The sequence below is a fragment of the Vulpes lagopus genome, chromosome 2 (genome assembly GCF_018345385.1).
Source record: "Vulpes lagopus strain Blue_001 chromosome 2, ASM1834538v1, whole genome shotgun sequence".
In the NCBI taxonomy this organism is placed as follows: Eukaryota; Metazoa; Chordata; class Mammalia; order Carnivora; family Canidae; genus Vulpes; species Vulpes lagopus.
Genome location: NC_054825.1, coordinates 72,052,438 through 72,077,734, shown reverse-complemented (window position 1 = coordinate 72,077,734; position 25,297 = coordinate 72,052,438). Strand labels below are relative to the sequence as shown.

Sequence of the window (25,297 nt, the reverse complement as noted above, 5' to 3'; positions counted from 1 at the left end):
AAAAACTCTTTAGGGTCCTCAATGAATTTTAAGGACAGTAAGAGGTCCTGAGACCAAAGAATTTGAGAATAGCCAAATTATGCTACAGAGATCTGTATTTTTCCTATTAATGATCTTGATTTATGGTATACAAAGTTATTTGAATGAGTAAACATTTTTTAGAGTTACATTTTTATTTGTTTTAAAATGTTTTCTAATATACCATTTTATAGTTCTAATTTGTTTTCATCATGATAAGTGTACTCTTTAATCCCCATTACCTATTCTCCCCACCCACCTTCCCTCTGATAACTATCAGTTTGTCCACTATGGTGAAGAGCCTGTTTCTTGGTCTGTCTTTTTTCCCTTTGCTCATTTGTTTTGTTTTTTAAATTCTACACATGAGTTGTACTATATGGTATTTGTCCTTCTCTGACTTATTTCACTTAGTATAACACTCTCTAGCTCCATTCCTTTTGTTGCAAATGGCAAGATTTTATTCTTTTTTATGGCCATGTGTGTGGGGGTGGTAGATAAATAGATATTCTTTATCCACTCATCTATTAATGGATACTTAGACTGTTTGCAGAGTTTGGCTATTGTAAATAATGCTGCAATAACTATTCAGGAGCATATACCCCTTTGAATTAGTGTTTTTGTATTTGGGGGGTAAACACCCAGTTGTGTAATTACTGGATCACAGTACTATTTTTAATTGTTTGAAGAACCTCTGTAATGTATCCACAGTGGCTGCACCAGTTTGCATTCCTACCAATGGTGCAAGAAGGTTCCTTTTTCTCCATATCTTGCCAACACTTTTTTCTTATGTTTTTGTTTTAACCATTCTGACAGGTGTGAGATGATATCTCATTGATTTGCATTTTGCTGATGATAAGAGATGTTGAGCAACTTTGATGTGTTGGCCATCTGTATGTTTTTTTGGAGAAATGTCTACTCAAGTCTTCTGCCCATTTTTTAATTGGGTTATTTGGTTTTTGAGTATTGAGTTTTATCAATTCTTTATATATTTTGGATACTAAACCCTTTATCAAATATGTCATTTGCAAATACTTTCTCCTATTCTGTAGGTTGCCCTTTAGTTTTATTGACTGTTTCCTTTGCTATACAGATTTTTGTTTTGATGTAGTCCTAATAGTTGGTTTTTGCTTTTATTTCTCTTGCCAGAATGAGTAAACATTTATTTTTAATTCTATAATCTGAACTTTTACCAATCATTCTTTCAATAAACATTTGATGAGGACCCTGCCAAAAACTGTGGGAATACTAAATGAGTAAGTCACAGTCCCTAGCCTGTAGAACATGAGTGACTCTAGGACAGACTTCTCAAAGATGATTGAAAAGAGCTATTGAAAGAATACTTACATGAACCTGAATACATTAAGAGGAGACCTGCACAATGGGTGGGAAGTTTGGGATTGAATTAGTGATTAGGAAACTAACTATCCAAACACACAAACAAACAAAAACAATTATTAGGTCCAGAAAAAAAAAATGGTGTAGGAAAGAAAAGATACTCACCACCATTATCTCTATCTATATAGATAGTAAATTTCACCTACATGTCAAAGCATTTACAGTGTCAAAGTAACTTAAAGTCTGAATATTGCCATAACCAAAATTAAGATACAACATAACTGGAAAAATAACACCTAACTATAGTAGGGATGAGGTAAGTAGTGAAAAACTAAATCCCCATCTACCATAGTGCCCCTATTTGCCCATTTTTATTTTTATTATTTATTTATTTATTTTTGTTTGCCCATTTTAAAATCATGTTATGTTGTTGTTGAGTTGTAGTTCTTGATATACTTTGTATAATAACCCCTTATCAGATATAATTTACAGATATTTTCTCCTTTTCCATGTCCTTTTCATTCTGTTGATAGTGTCCTTTGATACATAACAGTTTTAAGTGAAAGAGTTATAAAACAGCATATATGTATATTCTGTTTGTATTTTAAAAAGTGTACACATTGGGGCACCTGGTGGCTCAGTCAGTTAAGTATCTGGCTCTTGGTTTCAGCTCAGATCATGACCTCAGGGTCCTGAAATCAAGCCCCGTGTCGGGCTCCATTCTCAGCACAGAGCATGCTTGTCCCTCTCCCACTGTTCCCTTCCCCTTGTTTGCTCTCTCTCTCCCTCTCAAATAAAGTCTTTAAAAAAAAGTGTGCGTACTAATTATGTATAGAAAAAACTTGAGCGATGTTTTCCAAATATTAACATATTAACAATTATATTTCTATTTATTAGAATGATTTTCTTAGAGAGGATTCCTCTTCTGTACATTTACTACAGCAAATATGCATTTTACCATAAGAGGAAAAACTATTTTTAAAAGTTAATATTTTTAGCCCTTACATACACGGTCAAACGATCTTCAACAAGGGTGCCAAAACCATTCCACGGGAAAAGGACAATCTTTTTAACAAATACTGTAGGGAAACAAGATATTCACATGCAAAAGAATGCACCTGGACACTTACTTTTTATCATGTACAAAAATTTACTGAAAATGGATCAAAGACCTAAATATAAAAACTAAACTACAAAATCCTTAGAAGACTACATAGGTGAAAAGCTTCATGATATTGGATTTGGCAATGATTTCTTCGATATAACACCAAAACAAAACAACAACAAAAAAAAACCCAGCTAAATTAGACTTCATAAAAATTTAAAAACTGTTATGTATCAAAGGACACTATCAACAGAATGAAAAGGACATGGAAAAGGAGAAAATACCTGCAAATTATATCTGATAAGGGGTTATTATACAAAGTATATCAAGAACTACAACTCAACAACAACATAACATGATTTTAAAATGGGCAAACAAAAATAAATAAATAAATAATAAAAATAAAAATGGGCAAACAGGGGCACCTGGGTGACTCAGTCAGTTATACATCTGACTCTTGATCTTACCTCAAGTCTTGATCTCAGTGTGTTTGGCTCCATGCTGAGCATGGAACCTACTTAAGGGGGTAAAAAAGTAAATGGGAACAATCTGAATAGCCATTTTTTCCAAGAAAAATATGCAAAGAGTCAATAAGCACATGAAAAGGTGCTCAAACACATTAATTATTAGGGAAATGCAAAGCAAGCCACTAACCACTTTATACCCATTAGAACGACAATTTTAAACACACAATAACTGCTGGCAAAGATGAGAAACTGGAACACTTGTGCATTGCTGATGTTAACGTAAAATGGTATAACCACTACGAAAAACAGTATTGGAGGTTCCCCCGAAACTAAACAATTAAAATATGATCAAGTAATTCCACTTCTGAGTATATACCCCCAAAGAATTCAAAGTAAGGAGTCAAGAAGATATTTGTACACCAATGTTTATAGCCACATTATTCACAACACCTAGATGTGGAAGCACCCAAGTGACAGATGAATGGATAAACAAAATGTAGTACATACATACAACAAAATATTATTCGATCTTAAGAAGAAAGGAAATGCTCAAACGTACCACAACATGAATGAACCTTGAAGACATTATGCTAAGTGTGGGTACGCCTGGGTGGCTTAATGGTTGAGCGTCTGCCTTCAGCCCAGGGTGTGATCCTGGTCCTGAGATTCAGTCCCACATCGGGCTCCCTTGCATGGAGCCTGCTTCTCTCTCTCCTTGTGTCTCTTCCTCTCTCTCTGTGTCCCTCATGAATAAATAAATAAAATCTTAAAAAAACATAAGCTAAGTGCAATAAGCCAGTCACAAAAGGTCAACTATATGATTCCATTTATAATAGGCACCTAGAGTAGGCAGATTCATAGAGACAGAAAAGTAGAAAAGTAGTTTCTGTCTGGCAGTTGCCAGGTGTTGCAAGGACAGGATAACAGAGATTTATTGTTCACTGGGTATGGAATTTTATTTTGGGAAGGTGAAAAAGTTCAGACAGCAATGCATGCACAACAATGCTAATGTACTTAATGTCACTGACTTGTCCATTTAAAAATGGTTAAAATGCTCAATCTTGTATGTACTTCACCACAATAGAAAAAAATTTTAAATGATGACTAGGTACCCTTCAGATATAACTACAAAAGCCAAACACTTTTCACTGTTTCACTCTAAATTGCCAGGAACAAAGCGGTATCCTATGTGGAATCCTTCACAGAACACTGAAAAAAATCTAAGAATACACTGTTCCAATTATGAATTGAACCCTAGGGAAAAAGCTCAGAATCCTAAAGCTACCAAGGGATACTACACCACTTCTAAAATGGCTCCCAACGACCCCCTCATCTCATGCTTTTGATTGCCCCCACACTTGAATGTAGGTGACTCTAGGTGTAGGTGACCTCACTTTAATTAAAAGAATACAGCAAAAATAATAGGAGCTCACTTCCCAGATACATAATAAAGGACTGTGATGTCTACCTTGCTCACATTCTCTCTCTTTGGCTCTTCCCACTTGCTTACTCTGATGAAACAAGCTGCCATGTTGCCCCCAGGAAAGGCCCACATGGCAAAGAACTGAGGGCAGCCCCTGCTGGCAGAATTATATGATTCCAATTAATATAGGTACCAATAGCTAACAGAGAATTGAGGTCTTTGGTCCAACCACTCACAAGGAAGAGAATCATGCCAGCCCATCAGAGTATGCTTAGAAAGAGATCCTTCCCCGGGTGAGCCATATGACAACTATTAGCCTACCTTCACTGCAGCCTGTGATTGATCCTAAAACAGAATACCCAGCTGAGTCACAAATCAAATTCTTGACCTACAGACACTATGAGATAATAAATGTTGTTGTTCTAAAACACTAAATTTTGGGTAATTTGTTACATAGCAATACATAACTAATACACCAGACTTCAATGGGCAATAGTTTCTCAAAGTTATACATGAACCACAGGTTCTTTTTTATTTCACATCACTGATTAGATCTTTAAAAAAATCAATGTAATTTGGCTGTTCAAACCAATGAACATGCTGTATCAATGCTGTCAAATAATTGGAATGCATTTTTCAGTAACACTAATAAAAAGAATTGATCTTAATGCAAGAAAACTAGATATTGCAAGAAAAAAATTAAATTCCTCCTTGATAATATCCTTAACTACATAAAATAGGGAGTAAATATCATAATAATGAGTTAAGATAATGATGCTAAATGTGGAGGGATTGCCAAAATAGACCCAAAGATGATGAAAATATGTAAAAAACATACTAAATGGAGATCCAACTTACCAAATAACATGTGGTAAAAAGTCATCTGAAACATTTGCTAGTAGAAAAAGACTGAGAAGCAAATAGCCAACAAATAACACTGACAGTCCCCTAAATTATAAATCCCTTGAAGATGAAGACCATATAATAATCACATATCCTCTGCCATAATAAAAAAAAATACATAACTCTGCAATTAACCAATACAGTTGATGAAGTTAATTGATGAGCTGAAAATGAGACATCAAATTATAAGTCATATAGATTCACATTAACAAATATAAAAGAAAGGTGAGAGGAAAAGGAGAAATAATGGGAAAATAAAAATAAGAAATATAAGAGGCACAATGGCAAATGGATAAAAAAAAAAATCGTATTAGAATTCCATAAACATAAGCCAGACCAAACCACACCTAATAAAGAGAACTCCCTATAAGAGAAATTAACATAATACTGCTGTGTGTTTATGTCTTCTGACTCCAGGGACTTCTCATAAAATAGACATTAAGACCAGACTACCTAGATTCAAATCCTGGATGCATAACCTAAGCCCCACTATTTAAATTTTCTGGGCCTGAATTTCCTCATCTACAATAAAAGGATAACAGAGGCTATCTGAGGATTAAAAGTGGTAATATGTGACATATGTAAAATGTTTATCACACTGCCTGGCACAATAAGTATGCTCAATAAATGGTCGTTAGTGCTTAGTAAATCATTTTGTATGCTTCTTAACCAAATGAAGGAGAAATAGTCATATCCACAGGCATACTACTGTTCAAAACAGTCCCTGACTGCTTGAATGCTGATGAAAAGAAATTATGTTTGCATGGAGGCCTTGAATTTAAGCCTATTATACAACCACTACTCATCAAATTCATATAAAAATGTTTTTGTCAGCAAGAGAAAATTATTACTTTACAACTATGATTACAAATTCAATTACAACATTCATATTGTTATAATTTGCTTTTAAAGTTAATAGAAAAATTGGTTTATCAAAAAGGGGATAAAAATAAACCAATGACACATATTTCTAGATCAAAAACAGTATAAATTAGTTCCTAAATGTGTCTTGACTTGAAGCAAATTTTGAGAACCCGCCTACATGAAGGAAGCATTATCATAGTGAGTATCAAAGAAGAAATTACTTAAAAATAAAAACTTAAAGACTCTCATACACTGCTGGCAGGAATGTACTTTGGAAAATAGTTCTATATTATGAAGTTGAAAATATGCATAATCCTGAAACCCAACAACTCTTTTCCTAGGTATATATCCCAAAAACCCTCTTCTCTCATGTGTACCAGGAAACATACACAAATATGTTCATAGCCACACCATCCATAAACACCAAAACTAAAAACAAATGTCCAGCAAGAGAAGAATGGATATAGTACATTCAGAAGTATAGTACATTCAGAAGTATAGTACATTCAGAAGTATAGTACATTCAGAGTTCAAAAAAAAAAAAAAAGTATTAGTTTCCTGCTACCATGGTAACAAATTGCCACAAATTTAGTGGCAAAACAACACAAATTTATAATCTTACAGTTCTAGAGAACAAAGTCCAGGCTTCTAATGGGGATAATATCAAGGTGTCAGCAAGGCTATGCTCCTTCTGGAGGCTCAATGGGAAAATACCTTTTCTAGCTTCTAGAAGCTGCCTAGGTGCTTTGGCTCAACGCTTCATCCTTCAAGTTCCAAGCTATTAGTGTAGCATCTTCAAATCTCTCTCTGATCTCTGCTTCTATCATTACAACTCTTTATATATGTCTCCCTCTTATATAAGGTCCCTTGTACACCTATATACACTTGTACACTTATATTACACTGAACCAACCTGGATAATCAGGGGTAATATTCCGACCTCAAAAGCCTTAACTTAATCACATCTGCAAAGTCCCTTCTGCCATATAAGGTAACACATTCACAGGTGTCAGGGATTAGGCACATGAATATCTTTGAGGGACCATTTTTTACCTACCACAAAGTACTAAAATGAAAATGAAGAAACTACTGCAACACTGAACCACGGAACAAATCTCACAAACAAAAAACTCAAGCAAGCGGGTCCCTGGGTGGCTCAGTGGTTTAGCGCCTGCCTTCGGCTCAGGGTGTGATGGAGTCCCATGTCAGGCTCCCTGCATGGAGCCTGCTTCTCCCTCTGCCTGTGCCTCTGCCTCTGTGTGTGTGTGTGTGTGTGTGTGTGTGTATGTGTCTCCCATGAATGAATAAATATAATCTTTTAAAAAAATAAAAAAACTCAAGCAAGAAAAAAGTATACCTATATTACAAATTCTTTTATATAAAGTTCAAAAATAAGTAAAACTAAATTATGTTAAATAGGGATGCAAACATAGGTAGTAAGTCTATAAAGAAAACCAAGGACATGATTTTTCACAAATCACAAGAACAGATTCCTTTGGGGTAAAGGGGAATGAGATCAGGAAGGGGCTTCTGAGTTGCAGATAATGTTCTATTTCTTTAAAAAAAAATTACATTTCTTAACCACTTATAATTATTTGTTAAACTGCACATCTAAGTTTTATGTAGTCTGTGATTAACATGTCTTATAATAAGAACAGTAACAGAAATAGTCACATGAACCAGAGGCAAGGACAGCCAGACATAGAATAGATTAGGCAACAACAGTCTAGCAGTATGACAGACCAGCCAGAGACTGTCCAATCTATGCGTGGTAAAAACCAGTTAACCTATGAGTTGGGCACAGGGTGGAAATCCAGGTTCACAATAAAGAAACAGGCTTAGAAATATATGCATAATTTGCAATGTTTTCCTAATGGACTATAAATTTCTTGAGGTCAAGAGCCGAATTCTTGGGATGCCTGGGCGGCTCAGCGGTTTAGAGCCTGCTTTCGGCCCAGGGTGTGATCCTGGAGTCCCAGGATCAAGTCCCATGTCGGGCTCCCTGCCTGGAGCCTGCCTCTCCCTCTGCCTGTGTCTCTGCCTCTCTCTCTCTCTGTGTGTGTCTCTCATGAATAAATTAATAAAATCTTAAAAAAAAAAAAAAAGAGCAGAATTCTTCTCATCTTTGTACTTAGTACCTACTGTAATACTGACTACAGAACAATCTTTCAATAAATATTTAATTACTGGAAGACCTCCTATACAGCTGACTGAAATTAAGTTATCCTCAAGCGGGATCCCTGGGTGGCTCAGTGGTTTAGTGCCTGCCTTCGGCCCAGGGCATAATCCTGGAGTCCTTGGGATGGAGTCCCACATCGGGCTCCCTGAGTGGAGCCTGCTTCTCCCTCTGCCTGTGTCTCTGCCTCTCTCTCTCTCTCTCTCTCTCTCTCTCTCTCTCTCTGTGTCTCTCATGAATAAATAAATAAAATCTTAAAAAAAAAAAAAAGAAGTTATCCTCAAGCAAATAATTAAGAGTTGATTTGAAAATATACCATATACTCATTGAATAAATTGTTATGAATACACAAAAGAGTAGACAGAAATATAATGCAGGTTTTGCCCTCAATGAGTTTACAATAAGAGAAGAAAATGTAAACAATTATTTCCAAATTATTCTTTGAAATAGAATATATAATACAAAAATAGAAATTAACACTAATTCTCTGGATTTAAAATGTAAAGAAACTTCAAGCTGTATGGGCTAAGTACATATGACACATCAGAACTGTGGGAGGTTTACATGGGCTAGGATGATCACACAAAGTTTCTGAGAGAAGGTAGGATTTATAATGGTTTGGTAGACTGCAAAATAGCTACAAAATCCTCCCATTCCTGTATACACATCTTTTTACAATGTGATATTGCTTCATCTTCCATCAAGACCTAGAGTTTCTTTCTCCATCCTGGAGACTGGGTTTGGCCCTGTAACTGCTTCGACCAATGCGACATTAACAAACATGACCCAGAAACCTGAAAAACATTTATGCACTGAACTTGCCCTCTTTTGCTGGTTTTGGAAACCAGACTGTGAAGAAACCCAAGTTAGCTGAGTGCCTCACATAAGTGAGCCCAGACAACACCAAAAAGAACCATTCAGCTGGGCCCAAACTGCAAATCCACAGAATAGTTAACTCACAAATTGTTGTTTTAGTCTCTGAACTTTGAGGTGGTTTGTTTGAAGGCAAAAGCTAACTGACTGAGAAGCTAAGCAAAGAAACAGAAGAGGAAATAAACACAACATACAAGTGCATGGAAAAATGAAAGTGTACATTAGTCTAAATGGACTACAATTAGTCTAAAAGTTCTGATCATAGAGAAAGAATACATATAGATGTGAAAGGTAAAGTTCAGACTGTAAAAATCAATCTAGGAAGAAAATGAACTTCAACTTCATTCTATTTCAGCAAAGGGGAGCCACTGAAGGACTTCAGACGAGGGGGAGGATATAAAGCAAAAGGAAAGGAAGTACACTTAGAACTACTATTATCTAGATACGCTGAAGTAATAAAATTCTCCTACTTGGAGGGAAGCTAAATAACTCACAAAATAAGTAACAGTGTGGGGGCGCCTGGGTGACTCAGTCAGTCAGCTAAGCATCTACCCTCGGATCAGGTTATGATCACAAGGTCCTAGGATCAAGCCCCACATGGGACTTCCTGCTCAGCTGAGAGCCTGCTTCTCCTTCTCCCTCTGCTGTTCCTCTGCTTGTGTGCTCTCTCTCTGTGTCAAATTTTTAAAATCCTTTATAAGTAAATGAATAAATAAATGACAGTGTGGTTTTTATAAGTAGTGCCATATATTAGGTTCTACTCTTTAACAAAAAAAAAAAAAAGGAAAATTATTTTAAAGACTGATTGATTGATTTGAGAGAGAGAACAGGTGTGCACACATGCATATCCCTGTGAGCAAGAGGAGAGGCAAAGGGAGAGGGAAACAAGCAGACTGCCCACTAAGTGGGGATCTTGACTTGGGACCTCAAGATCATGACCTGAGCCAATATCAAGAGTTGGGCACTTAACCTGAGCCACCCAGGTGCCCCAGGAAAATTATTTTTACCTATAATTTTAATTCCAGTGGAAAGAATACTAGCATTGATCATCAGAAGAGCTTATGACATCTATTAAGCATATAGAAGATATTTTTTAGAAGATATTTTTTAAACCATACTTGGGCATAAAGATAATACACAGATTTCTAATGACAGCAAAACTGTGAAACATGACTCCTGTTTGAGATTTAAATATACTCACCAGACCACGGCAGTTCCTGGCCACAATAAGGTAACAGGGACTATATTTACCCTCCCACTTTCAACAATTAGAAAAAAGGACAGTGGATTTTAGACACCATACACAACAGACACTACAGAACAAGGATTCATAAGAAAAGGGAAATAAATAAAAGCCTTACAATTGCCCCCAACTCACCACTTGGAGGGAATTTCCAGGCTGCAGCACAGGAAGGGGGAACCCAAATAGAACCCAGGGGTCACAATGAACTGAGACAAAATTCAGAGTTCTGGAGAAGTCAAAACACTAGAGATCAACACAAAGAATGATAGCTGTGTGGGGCGCCTGGGTGGCTCAGTCAGTTAAGCATCTGCATCGGCTCACGTCATGATCCCAAGGTCATGGGATCGAGTCCCATATGGGGATCCCTGCTTAGCAAGGGGTCTGCTTCTCCCTCTCCTCCCCACTCATTCTCTCTCTCTCTCTCTCACTCTCTCTCAAATAAATAAATAAATAAATAAATATCTTTTAAAAATGAATGATAGCTGTGGATATCTAAAGAGGATTGATTCCCCCTGAGACTCTGGCTGAGTACTTATCAGTGTATGTGTTTAAGGAAGTGAACCGATCAAAGCCAGGTTTAAATCATTGGAAAGGGGAAGGCAGAACAATCTTTGATGTTCAAATAAGGCTACATATAGTTTGTATACTCACCAGAGTGACGAAGACCTTTTTTTTTTTTTTTTTGAAAAAGACCTTTAAAAACATCCAGAGTTTTGAATGCATCAAACTATTTTCTTTTTTTTTTTTTAAGATTTTATTTATTTATTCATGAGAGACAGAGAGAGAGAGAGAGGCAGAGACATAGGCAGAGGGAGAAGCAGGCTCCAGGCAGGGAGCCCGACCTGGGACTGGATCCTGGGTCTCCAGGATCACACCCTGGGCTGAAGGCGGTGCTAAACCACTGAGCCACTGGGGCTGCCCGCATCAAACTATTTTCAAATAACTTAATGTATCCCAAAATTAACACTGAAAATATTTTTTTAAGATTTTATTTATTTATCCATGAGAGACAGAGAGAGAGAAAAAGAGAGAGAGAGAGAGAGAGAGAGAGAGAGAGAGGCAGAGACACAGGCAGAGGGAAAAGCAGGCTCCACGCAAGGAGCCCAACATGGGACTCGATCCCGAGTCTCCAGGATCAGGCCCCCGGCCCAAAGGCAGAGGCACTAAACCGCTGGGCCACCTGGGCATCCCAACACTGAAAATATTTAAAGGAATACCAAAAGAAAAAAAAATTCTAGCACATAACGATGTGAAATCATAATGTCTGGCACACAAACAAATTACCAGGGATGCAAACAAGGAGAAATTCAAACAATAAAAACAGACCCAAGTCAAAGCATTCTTCAGAAAGAAAAACAAAGATGGAGGTATCACAATCCCAGATTTCAAGATCTACTACAAATTTACAATAATCCAAACAGTACAGCATTGGCACAAAACAGACACACAGATCAATGAAATAGAAAACTCAGAAATAAAACCACACATTGATGGTCAATTAATCTACAACAAAGTGAACAAGATTATACAATGAGAAAAGACAGTCTCTTCAGTACATGGTGCTGGGAAAACTAGACAGCTACATGCAAAAGAATGAAACTGGACTGCTTTCTTATACCATGTACAAAAATGAACTCAAAATGGATTAAAGACCTAACTGTGAGACCTGAAACCATAAAATTCCCAGGAAGAAAACATAGGCAGTAATCTCTCTGACACTGGCCTTAGTAACATTTTTCTAGGTAAGTCTCTGCAGGAAGGGAACGGCAAAAGCAAAAATAAACTATTGGGACTACACCGAAATAAAAAGCTTTTGCACAGTAAAGGAAACTATCAATAAAACAAAAAAAACAACCAACTGAATGGGAGAAGATATCTGCAAATGATATATCTGATGAGTTAATATCCAAAATATATAAAGAACTTAGACAACTCAATGGTAAAAATCCCAAATAATCCAATTTAAAAATGGGCGGCAGTCCTAAAAAGACATTTTTTCAGAGAAGACATAGAGATGGCAAACAGACACATGAAAAGATATTCAACATCACTAATTATTAGGGAAATGCAATTTTTTTTTAAATTTATTTGAGATAGCGAGAGAGAGAGAGAGAACGTGAGAGAGAGCATGGGTGGGGGGAAGAGGCATAAGGAGAGGGAGAAGCAGACTCCCTGCTGAGCAGGGAGACTGATGTGGGTTCAATTCCAGGACGCTGGGATCATGATCTGAGCGGAAGGCAGATGCTTACTTAACTGACTGAGCCACCCAGGCGCCCTGGGAAATGCAAATTAAAATCACAATCAAGTATCACCTTATACCTGTCAGAATGGCTAGTATCAAAAAGACAAGAAATAACAAGTGCGAGCAAGGATGTGAAGAAAAAGGAACCCTTACCAGTATGGATGTTCCTCAAAAAACTAAAACTAGAAATACCAAACAATCCAGTAATTCCACTACTAGGCATTTACCTGAAGAAAATGAAAACACTAATTCAAAAAGATATATTCAGTGTTTACTGAATCATTACTTACAACAGCCAAGATATGGAAGCAAACTAAGTATCCATCAAGAGATGAATACATAAAAAAGAAGTTATATGAGCTCTTACCATCTGTGACAACATGGATGGACCTAGAGGGTATTATGCTAAGTGAAGTCAGAGAGAGAAAGACTAATACTATATGATTTCACTAAAAAAATTAAAAATTAAAAAAAAATTTTAAACAAATAACAAAAAAATCAGACCCACAAATACAAAGAACAAACTGCTGGTTGTCACAGGGGAGGGTGGTGGTGGGATGTGCAAAATGGGTAAAGAGGAGTGAGAGGTACAGACTTCTAGTAATGGAATTAAAAAGTCACAGAGATGAAAGGTTAAGCATAGGAAATATAATCAATGGTATTATAATAGCACTTATGGTGCCAGATGGGAGTTAGACTTGTGGTGAGCACAGCGTAACTCTAGATTTGTCTTAGCACTAAGTTATACAAACTTGAAACTGATGAAACACTGTGTATCAATTATACTTTAATAAGAAGGAAAGAAGGAAGGAGAGAGGGAAGGAGGGAGGGGGAAAGAAGGAAGGGAGGAAGAGAGGAAGGGAGAGAGAGAGGAAGAAAGGAAGGAAGGGAGGAAGAAAAAAAAGAAAAAGAGAAAAAAAAAACAGACCCAAAAAGATACAGATGATAGAACTGGTAAATAAGGAATTCTAGGCATGAAAAGTACATATCTAAGATAAAAAACAAAAACCCCAACACTGCATAGGATTAACACCAGATTGCTACTGTAGAAGAAGGGATTAGTGAACTTCAAGATAGAGGGAGAAAAACTACCCAAAATGAAACATACAGAGAAAAAAACAAACAAACCAACCAACCAACAGGGCATCAGTTAGCTATGGGCTAACATCAAAAGCCTAACATACATGTAACTGGAGTCCCATAAGGAAAGAACAGATTGTTTACACTTTTATTTTGTTGTCAGTTACTGTAACCACACTGTCTTATATAAAAGTTTCTCTCTACTTTTAGTAGATATTTTAATGTCCAGATACACTTATTGAGCCTGGAAAGATTCCATGCTTGGAGGGGAAAAATCTAAACAGAAAATGTCTTAAATTCGTTCAAATTTGATGAAAACTATAAATATACCAAAACCCCCTATTATTAAAGTAAAAGATTAGATTCTTTAAAAGTAATCATGATCAGAATGCCTGGGTGGCTCAGAGGTTGAGCATATATGCCTTTGGCTCTGAAAGTGATGCCAGAGTCTGGGGATCAAGTCCCACATTGGGCTCCCCACAGGGAGCCTGCTTCTCCCTCTGCCTATGTCTCTGCCTCTCTGTGTTTCTCATGAATAAATAAAATCTTAAGGAAAAAAAGCAATCATGATCTATTATGTAAATAATACTTGGAATACATAATCTGTATTTTAAAAATAGATTAAAATATAGTTAGATGTAGGGGCACTTGGGTGGTTCAGTTGGTTGAGTGTCTACCTTCAGCTTGGGTCATGATATCAGAGTTCTCGGATACAGCACCAAGCTGGGCTCCCTGTACAGTGCGGAGCTTGCTTCTCCCTCTCCCTCTGCCCCTCCTCCTACTCTTGCGCTCTCTCTTAAATAAATAAAATCTTTGGGATACCTGGATGGCTCAGGGGTTGAGCGTCTGTCTGCCTTTGGCTCAGGGCGTGATCCTGGAGTCCCGGGATCGAGTCCCATATTGGGCTCCTTCACAGGGAGCCTGCTTCTCCTTTTGCTATGTCTCTACCTCTCTGTGTCTCTCATGAGTAAATAAATAAAATCTTGAATAAAAAAATGAAATAAAATCTTTAAAAATACATATATAGGGACGCCTGGGTGGCTCAGTGGTTGAGCATCTGCCTTCGGCTCAAGGCGTGATCCCAGGATCCGGGATTGAGTCTCACATTGGGCTCCTTGCAGGGAGCCTGCTTCTCCCTCTGCCTGTGTTTCTGCCTGCCTCTCTCTGTGTCTCTCATGAATAAATAAATAAAGTCTTTTTAAAAAAAATAAATAATAAAAATACATATATATAGTTAGATGCAGAGTGGCTATCTCACATATCTCCAAAGTCTAAATAATAGACTTTTCATGTTAAAAAATAATCTCAATTATGTTTTTAAACAAACTGAGATAGACACAAGTTTGCAAAGACTACACAACACCTAAGTTTTTCAAGATACCTAATAATATTAATGTAAACAACAGAAATAAGAGTCAGGAATAGGATAAACCCCACAGGATTTTGTTTTTGTTTAGTGTTTTCATTACAATCAGGCCATGTAAGTTACACTGTACTTTCTATAGGGGAAGAATTTGTTTATATGTTGTTAGTGTTGTAGCCAGGGAGAAGAGAACTAGCTTGTTTACACTTTTATCCTGTTGTCAGTAATTGTAACCAAACTGACTTGTAAAATTTTTACAAGGTTTTAGCAAGAGTCTCTCTAAAGGGTTATTGAAAAGTGATAAAGATTTGTGAATAATCCTATTTGCTGATAGCAAAAGGAACATTTAGTCACCAATCATCCTCCAAATGTTCCTCCTAAATTTTTCAGGAGGTAAATTACACTTCTGGCAGCTAGGAATCTCTCTGGGTTCAATAAATATATTCAAGAAAGTAAAATATCTATTAAAATAAAGAGAAATTTTACAAGTCAGTTTGGTTACAATTACTGACAACAGGATAAAAGTGTAAACAAGCTAGTTCTCTTCTCCCTGGCTACAACACTAACAACATATAAACAAATTCTTCCCCTATAGAAAGTACAGTGTAACTTACATGGCCTGATTGTAATGAAAACACTATACAAGACCATTCCTTGGGTAAAATCTTTCTGTAACCATATCGACCAAACAAAGCATTATATCTATGATCTTCCCACTAAGACAAAGGAAAAAAATCAATACAGAAAACTTCCCTGTAATGATCTCCACTGTAATTATATTTTAAGTATGTTAATTTCCCTTTGTAAAAATAGCAAACCTGAGGTGAAAAGAGATTTAAGTAATCTAAGGTTCTATGATATGCTATACTAGAAATGAGAATACATTCAAATCTCATCTCGATGCATAATTAACAGTTTTTATTCATTTGTTTTGTAAGCATTGATTAATTTAAGAGGTTAATGGCTAACCTTTTCTTTTCTTTTTTTTTTTTTTAAGATTTTATTTATTTATTCACGAGAGCCACAGAGAGAGAGAGAGGCAGAGACACAGGCAGAGGGAGAAGCAGGCTCCATGCAGGGAGCCTGACGTGGGACTCGATCCCGGGTCTCCAGGATCACTCCCTGGGCCAAAGGTGGCACTAAACCGCTGAGCCACCTGGGCTGCTAGTAACCTTACTTTCTAAACCAAAATTTGGTGCCAGCATATAAGGGACTTCTTCTGATTTATAAAAGTATTATATTTTTTAAACTTAGAAATATGTTCAAATTATATCCTAACTACTTGTACATTTAATAACTCACCTATAAACTGCTAGATTCTAGCAACAGAGATAAACCTCTAATTACCTGGAAGACATAACATAGAATTCTGTCAATACTCAAGCAATTGAAGCCTAGGAGAACCCAAAGTAGAAATTCATATCGGAGGGAGAGGTGAACTCTGTAGGACCAAATTTTTCAAAGTGTTCTGGCATTCTGAAAGGATTTTGTCTGCAACTGTTTCAAAAGTTGGGTGAGCATTTAATTTTTATTAACATTTTCTATTACAAAATTTATTATTAAAAATATTTTTTAAAATTATTTAACTGCTTCAGCTATAATATATCTACTAATCCCTGGTAGAGTATGTAGAATAAACTGTGGGTGACAAAATAGAAGACTACCTGAATCCATTTCTGGGACTGTTACATCTGTTAATGTGTTCATATGATAGCCTGCATTTTCCCTTCATGATACTTGGGAATACCTGTAATTCCTTACTCTACAACAGACTGCTCCCACTATATCGTAAGCTACAAAAGTGACATCATTCTTGTCCTTTTCACCGCCAAATTTCTAAGCCCTAGCCTAGTAATACAGTAGATGATTAACAAATATTTAATGAACAACTGGATGAGGCTATTACAATAGTTCTAAGGATAGATAATGAGGTTCAGAGCTGCAATAGTTTTAAGAGATAATGAGGTACAGAGAGACTATGTTAAGGTGCTAGCAGTGGAAATGAAAAGGAAAGATTTTGTCCAAGTAAAACCAGGGGAAAGAGGAAGTCAAAAAACATATATACATAATGAGATTTTTGAACTTGGGTGATTGATTAAATAGTAATACCTTTATCTGTAGAATTAAAGCAGTTGACGGAGGGGTGACTTTTGTCTTGGACATGCTGAATTTTTTAAGTGCTAAGTAAGTGCAGCAGAAATGAAGTCCTAATCTAGTTTACTATCTACAATATGAATTAGTTTCCAGATGATTTTTTCAAATCAAATTTTGTGAGAGGCAGGAGTCTCTTCAGCTATTCATTTTTTTCTATTTCCTCCCCTCATCTCTGCTTTATTAGTCACTGGAAAACGCTGATAAAACCATTTTTGAAGTACTTTAGAACGTGAGGCCCTTCGTGGATCAAAGAAAAAAAGAGAGGCTTTCCAAACTTAATACATAATATACAACATATGAAGAAAACCAAATGTCAGATAAAATATTAAAAAGGGAAACAATGCAAAATCATTTTTTTAAAGATTTATTTATTTATTGATGAGAGACACAGAGAGAGAGGCAAAGACACAGGCAGAGGGAGAAGCAGGCTCCAGGTAGGCAGCCCGATGTGGGCCTCGATCCCGGGACTCCAGGATCACACCCTGGGCCGAAAGCAGGCACCAAACCGCTGAGCCACCCAGGGATCTCCCCCCCCCCCCCAAAATCATTTTTAAAAAGGCAATTACCTTGAAACTGCAGAAAGAAAAAGGGACAAGTATAAAATAATGATAAAAGGAAGCAACCCAAGTGTCCATCCACAGATGGATGAATAAAGAAAAAGTGGTATATATACACACTAGAATATTATTCAGCCATAAAAACACTGAGCTCTTGCCATTTGTGACAACATGCATGGACTCTAGGGGGTATTGCTAAGTGAAATAATTCAGACAGATAACTACAAATACCGTATGATTTCACTTATATGTGGAATCTAAAAAACAAAACAAACAAAAAAAGCATTAACAGACCCATAAATACAAAGAACAAAGTGATGGTTGCCATAGCGGAGGGGAGATGGGGGATGGGCAATATGGATGAAGGGGAGTGGGAGGTACAGGCTTCCAGTTAGAGAATAAGTCATGGGAATAGAGGGTACAGTATAGGGAATACAGTCAATGGTACTGTAATAGCATTGTATGGTGACAGTTGTAGCTACACTTGTGATGACCACAAAATAACATACAGAGTTTTGTACACATGAAACTAATTTAACGTTGTGTATCAACTACATACTTCAATTAAAAAATAACGATAAAAAGGGGATCCCTGGGTGGCTCAGCGGTTTAGCGCCTGCCTTTGGCCCGGAGCGCGATCCTGGAGTCCCCGGATCAAGTCCCAGGTCAGGCTCCCGGCATGGGGCCTGCTTCTCCCTCCTCCTGTGTCTCTGCCTCTCTCTGTGTCTCTCATGAATAAATAAATAAATCTTAAAAAAAAAAAAAAAAAAAAGCTGACAAACCTCCAATTATATTTTGAGTATTTCTCAAAAATAAAAAAATACATGACTAGAATATTTTTGAATAACATGTACTCAAATTGGTTTTTTAAAGGATTTATTTATTTTAAAGTTTTATTTATTTAAGTAATCTCGACACCCAGTGTGGGGCTCAAACTTAACCCTGAGATCAAGAGTTGCATGTTCTGCCAACTGAGCCAGCCAACTGAGCCAGCCAACTGAGGTTCTTCCAACCTCCATATGTTCAAATTGAAAATTGCTTGCCACATATCTATAATTTTTCTTTTTTTGAGACAGAGAACACAAGTAGGGGAGGGGCAGAGGCCGAGGGATACAGAGAATCTTAAGCAGGCTCCAAGCTCAGCATGGAGCCCAATGCAGGGCTCAATCTCTCAACCTTGAGGATCATGACCTGAGTTGAAATCAAGAGTCAGAGGCTTAACCAACTGAGGCACCCAGGTACCCATAAGAATTTTTCTATAGGAGATTTAATTTTTTAAGTGAGGAATGAAGCTATATTTTCCTTTGAGAATATTAATTCTCAAAGGCTGTTTTATTTTGCCAAACGATTAGGTCCACACTAGTACAATAGCGGTCATTAAACATTTTCCCTTATGTAGTGCTTTTGTTGTTGTTGTTGTTGTTTTGTTTTTTCTGCAACAAACATTCGTTAACTCAGAGTTTCTGAGGATTAGGAATCTCAGTGTCTTAGTTGAGTGGCTCCAGGTCAAAGTCTCTCACGAGTGGCTATCAACTTGTCATCTCTATATATTACTTTTTAAAGTTATAAAACAAAGGATTGACTGCACCCATCAAAGTTAAATTCAATCATCATAATGAACTCCAGCTCCATAACATTCGTTTACTTTGAAAAACCAACAATCTATCACTAATTCTCACATTTTAGTGCATTTTTTATGTAAAATACCTTCAAAATTGTCAAATTATACAAACTTCACTTCCAACACTCCATTTAAAGATATCTGAAGCCCTACATAACTGAGTTCAATTTGCTAAGGCAAATGAGCCTAATCTCAAGAAGACTTTCTGAGGCACTAAAATAATCAGCATTTTTTTAAAGTCAAAAAAGACAGAAAATTTGAAGTCATATAGTACAACAGAGAATTCACTAAATTTTGTATTAACCATAAGACAAGAAAATGAGCGAGGCATATCAGTCTTACCTCCCTACTGAAGGTCAATTTGTTTCAATTTGATATTAGAAATTAAAGTAATAAAGCTAAAGACTTCAATTTATTTTACGTGTCTAAAACTGATAGAGGAAAAAACATTCCCTAACATTCTAACATAAAGGAAAAATGCTAGAGAAACTTTCCATCATAACCCTGCCTCAAACACCCCTTTCAGTACCTTGATAAAAAATATATCATACAGGAAAAACATAAGCTTCTAAATTAAAGATTCTTTTTGGTAATAATTAAAATATGCCATGGAAGTCCGCGCACTTACTATTTGAAAAATCTCTAAAGTTAATACTAATTCTTCAATATTACTGATGTTACTAGTATTTGTCATCATTACTACCTCTTTGTAAGAAACACACGGCACTCCAATTCCCTCAATACTTCAAATAAAATCAATTTCCTACGTCCCCTTCCCCCTAAAATAGGACATTATTCTATTTAACCAAGAGAAAACCGCAGACCCATCCTTACGGTCTATGCCAGCAAATCAGGGTTTAGAAACCAATGCAACTGTTATTAATGGCTCAGAACCAAACAGTGTAACAAAACACAGAGTGGATCCTCCCTGTGTGTGAGTCCATGTGCCCATTCATAACAATGTGATCCTCACGTATGCATACAAAAATCTCAATTTATATCGAATACCAGCACATCTTCACATAACACACAGCTTAGAAGAAAACTGCCCTAATCTTTCGTGCTGAAGGAAAGAGCAATTTCTAAAGCTAAGGATGAGAAGAGTTAATACCGGGATCGCTGCCACCCACCAACTTTCATTCAAGGCAAAGTACAACCCTCAATGTCATTTTTACCTCTAATGCAGCCACGACTGAAACAAAATTAACTTCACGGTGCGATCAAGTATCCTGGCATCCCAATGGGTTCTTTATTTCCCTGATCTGACATTACTTCTGTGCGGAGTCTTTTGTCCCTCCCACAGCATCCCAGGGTGTCAACATCATCTTGGTCAAGGCAAATGATGGGCAAACCCCTCAGGGCGTCCTTCGCACCTGAAGTACCAGAAAGTCGTGGCCTTCATCGCCGTTACTACCCGCCAACCCTGCACATAGCCCCATGCCCCCCTCTGCGATATTTGGGGAGGCAGGGTGCGAAACCAGCGCTCCACATTTCCTGAGAATCCTGTGTTCGGTCCTGGCACCAGGAGCAGCAGGAATACGAGTAATATGTGGGTCACCCGCAGAGAGGAGCAGAGGGAGCTTCGTGACCCTCCAAGTTCAGTGAAGACGCCGAAAGCTGCCCGGGAAACGAGGCACAAGCCTTCAGGGAAACGGGGCAGAAGCAGGTCTCCCAGGTGGGGGGACTAGGGCTGGCACGAGCCCAGGGCGTGGGCAGCGACCGAGGAGCCCCTCGCACCCTTCCCCTGCGCGCCAGGGCCGGTCCCTCCGGGGAGGGAGCGGCCGCAGGAGGGGGTCAGGGCCCGGGGAGGGCGGGGCCTGGGGGGCTGGGGGGGTGTGTCCTACCTGGGCCGGGGCGGCCGCGGGGATCGCGCGCGGAGGGCTCGGATCCAGCTCAGGGCCAGGGCCGGCAGGGATCGACCCTCAGCAGGCGGGGCCGCCGCCGCCTGCCCATCCCCCGCCGCCCACTGCGGCGGGACCCGAGCGCGGCTTCGAGGCCGGCCGGCGGGGCAGTCCCCTCGGGCACCGTCCGCGTCTACTGGCGGCGGCGGCGGCTGCTGCTAATGCCGCTGCTGGCCGCCCCCAGCCGCTGCTCTTGCGCCAGCCGCTGCTCCTCCTCCTGCCGCCGCCGCCGCCGCCGCGTCCCCGCCGCTCCCATCGCCGCTGCGGCGACTACTGCAGCGCCCGCTGACCCGACCCGACGTTATTCTCCCCCTTCGCACCCCGACACAGCCTAGCCCACCTGCCCTGCCAGTACGCACGCCCACCTCTCCGCCGCAGGGGCTGATTGGGGAGCGCGTCCCGGGGCCGCCTCGTCGGTTGGCTGGTCCCATTGCCTATCACGAGGTGGGCGGAGAGTCGGGCGGGGAGCGCCTCCGCCCCCCACCGGAGAATTGCCGCTATCTTCAGGTTTGCCTGAGAGGGCGAGTTACCGGGAAAGGAGCATCACAATGGCAGCGCGCATGCGCGCAGGAATTCTGGGACTTGTAGTTCCAGCCGCGGCCGCGACTGCCCGCAGGTCCCGAGTGGAGAAGCGGAGCTTCTGAGACCCGTGCTGGGCGCACAGCGCTGTCCTCCGAGCTCAGCGGTTCACTTGCGCAGAGGGGCATGGTTGTGACCCCAGGACTGGGTTCTGTGGAAGGAATTCGGAAAGGCGTTGTCACGTTATGAATTTACGCACTGAGACAGTCACGACGAAGGGCACCGAATCGTGAGGCCCTACCTACCATGCCACCTCCGCAGAACCAGAGCTGCCGGGATCTGACACGTTGGCGCTGTCCCCAGAACCGCCCAACGCGAACTCAGCATCCCCGGCCGGCCCTGGAGAGAGGCCTAACGGTTTAAAGAGGAAAGGAGACCGAAACCTCCAGAAAAGAATACCAGCCTGGAGCACCCCCCCGCCCCCACCGGGGCATCCTTAACAGTTTTCGCGACCCATGAAGAATGATGATTTCCTTTCCTCTTTCAAACCCCACCAGCAAAGGGTTGAGTCCGTGAGCATCCCCTGCGAGGACCAGTACGGGAATCTAAGCAAGAGAAGGCGGAGTCCCTCGGAGACTCCAGGAAAAGCGAGGCGAGCAGAGCAATGAGGTTGTGTGGGATGAGTCTGTATATTCAGTGTTTTGACTCCACCAGCTCTTTGATGAAGAGGAAACCTTAAGATTAAACCCCTCCCATCCTCACCCACCAATTTATAGAAAAAAAATCTCAGAGAGGTTGAACAATTTTTCGAGGCTATAAAACTAATTCCTGGCAGAACCAAACCTCAAACTTACCTCTGTGGCCGGTGCTTTTTTTTTTTTTTTTTTTTTTTTTCTCCACTTAATAATCAAAATGACTCCCAGGAGTCTGCCATGGACCGAAAATATGCAATGACTTATGAGCTTCATTTTACTTTAAATCTTTCTTCACTCAAGTGACATCATGATTAATGCTGATTAATTGAGAGTATGGAAAGGTTAAATATAAATCCTATATTCAATCTCTGAACTGTTATAGAAACTGTTTCCTTTTGCTCAGGAAATGCCACAGCCTCTCCATATTCTTTAAAAAAAAAAAAAAACAGCAGACACCTCGACTGTCATGTCTAGATCTTGGATGAAAAGCAGAACAAAGTGTACATTAAAGGCGATTGATGATGCAGCTCCTCTTGTTCTGTTCAAACTTAAAGAAGTTGCCAAATTGTTTCCACTGATTAAAACCACCAGTTGTTTTTCCCATTACTTTGTCTCACCTAATATAGTTCACAATATTGGCTGGGCACGTAATTTGAATTGGAAGCGATTAGGGTTTCTGCAAATGCTTTTCCTTAAAATTAAAGAAATTTATAGGGGGAAAAAGTCCAGATTCATTGAAATTATGCCTGGCAATATTTCAAATAGTGATTCTCTGTTCAAATAGAATATTTTTCACTCAGCAAGTACAGTGTTCTCTTCAAGCTACCCAGATAGAATCTCTGCTATCATGGGTAAGGTTTTGTTTTTGTTTCTTTGGGTTTTGGTGGGGTTTTTTGTTTTGTTTTTTGTTTTTTTGTTTTGTTTTGTTTTGTTTTTTTTAGAGGGGGAGAGAGTGAACGGAGGCTATGGGTTGAGGGTTGTGAGGAAGGGCAGAGGAAGAGGGAGAGAATCTTAAGCGGGCTCTACTCCCAGCATGGTAGAGGCCTGGGGGTCTGGGGGAGCTCCATCTCACAAGCACGCTGAGTGATCCAGGCATCCCGGTAAGGATCTTAATTAATGTACTCATAGAATTACTATTTTTTTAAGACTTTATTTATTTTTCATGAGAGACGTAGAGAGAGAGGCAGAGATAACAGGCAGAGGGAGAAGCAGGCTCCAACCAGGGAGCCCGATATGGGACCCGATCCCGGGACTCCAGGACCACGACCTGAGCCCAAGGCAAACGTCCAACCACTGAGCCACCCAGGCGTCCCTATTTTGTTTATTTTAAATGAATCATAGATACAGCTGGATTTTCCAAATATGGAAAGATGATTATTCTTCTGATTGTTATTTTATAACCAACTCCACTTGCAAATCCGTGAAGGATAAGATACATAGAAGAGTATGTGAGAAAGCAATCCAGTAGCTGTATATGAATAAAGAACTTTTATTTTAATGCAGCACAGAGGGAAGGGTACTGTGATGAGGATCTTGAGAGTAGGGTAACAGTGTATCTCAGAGTAGGAAGTGTAAGATTAAATATATGGTGAAAGTTAATGACACACAAATGGAAATCCTCAGATTCTGGACTGCCCAAGGAAAACAGCTTTCCAGGTCTCCCTTTTTCTATGGTCTTTTCTGTTTGAGAAATACTAGAATGTCCCAAGAGATATTTGTTCAGTTAGGATAAATGGCAAGGTAATGTATTATTCAAGAGCTGGTACTAGAATTCAGGAATCCTGACTCCTCTTCTAGAGCATCTATATGTGCTACAGAATATACCTGTATCATAGCAGTTATTGCAATGCATTGTAATAGGATTCACATGTTTACTGCTCCATCATGAAACAGGGACTGAGTTTATTCAAACTTGTTTCCCCAGTACCTAACAGAGTAGTTGGCAGTAGTTGGCATTTTTAATTAAATACTAATTATTATCAAATTAATTAAAAGTAGGCCCTAAAATTGTTTGATTAGTGGATTAAGCAACATTCAAATAGAAAATCGTTAGATTGATGAAAAAAGATTTTAAGATTTTTTTTTTATTCATGAGAGACACACACAGAGAGAGAGAGAGGCAGAGACACAAGCAGAGGGAGAAGCAGGCTCCGTACAGGGAGCCCGATGTGGGACTGGATTCCAGGACCCTGGGATCATGACCTGAGCCAAAGATAGTTGCTCAACTGCTGAGCCATCCAGCCATTCCTGTGCAGAGCTTTTAAAAGCAGATGTATTGAGATATAATCCACTAATCAAACAATTTTAGGGCCTACTTTTAATTAATTTGATAATAATTAGTATTTAATTAAAAATGCCAACTACTGCCAACTACTCTGTTAGGTACTGGGGAAACAAGTTTGAATAAACTCAGTCCCTGTTTCATGATGGAGCAGTAAACATGTGAATCCTATTACAATGCATTGCAATAACTGCTATGATACAGGTATATTCTGTAGCACATATAGATGCTCTAGAACAGGAGTCAGCAAACTATAGCCTACAGACCAGTCAAATCCTTGGGGTCCTCTGAGAGCTTGACCTCTTTTTTTTTTTTTTTTTTTGAGATTTTATTTATTTATTCATGAGAAATACACACACACAGAGAGGCAGAGACACAGGCAGAGGGAGAAGCAGGCTCCAGGCTCCATGCAGGGAGCCCGACATGGGACTCGACCCTGGGGCTCGAGGATCACACCCTGGGCTGCAGGCGGTGCTA

The 25,297-nt window shown here is 39.1% G+C and overlaps 1 protein-coding gene across 2 annotated transcripts in view; it reads right to left on the bottom strand.

Moving 5' to 3' along the window:
• TTBK2 (tau tubulin kinase 2) overlaps nucleotides 1–21,645 on the bottom strand; it is a 177,961-nt gene extending 156,316 nt beyond the window's left edge. For both annotated transcript variants that reach the window (XM_041744228.1, XM_041744230.1), the window contains exon 1: nucleotides 21,269–21,645. The gene's annotated coding sequence lies outside the window, so the exon portion shown is untranslated. The remainder of the gene's footprint in view (nucleotides 1–21,268) is intronic.
• Nucleotides 21,646–25,297: the final 3,652 nt, after the last annotated feature.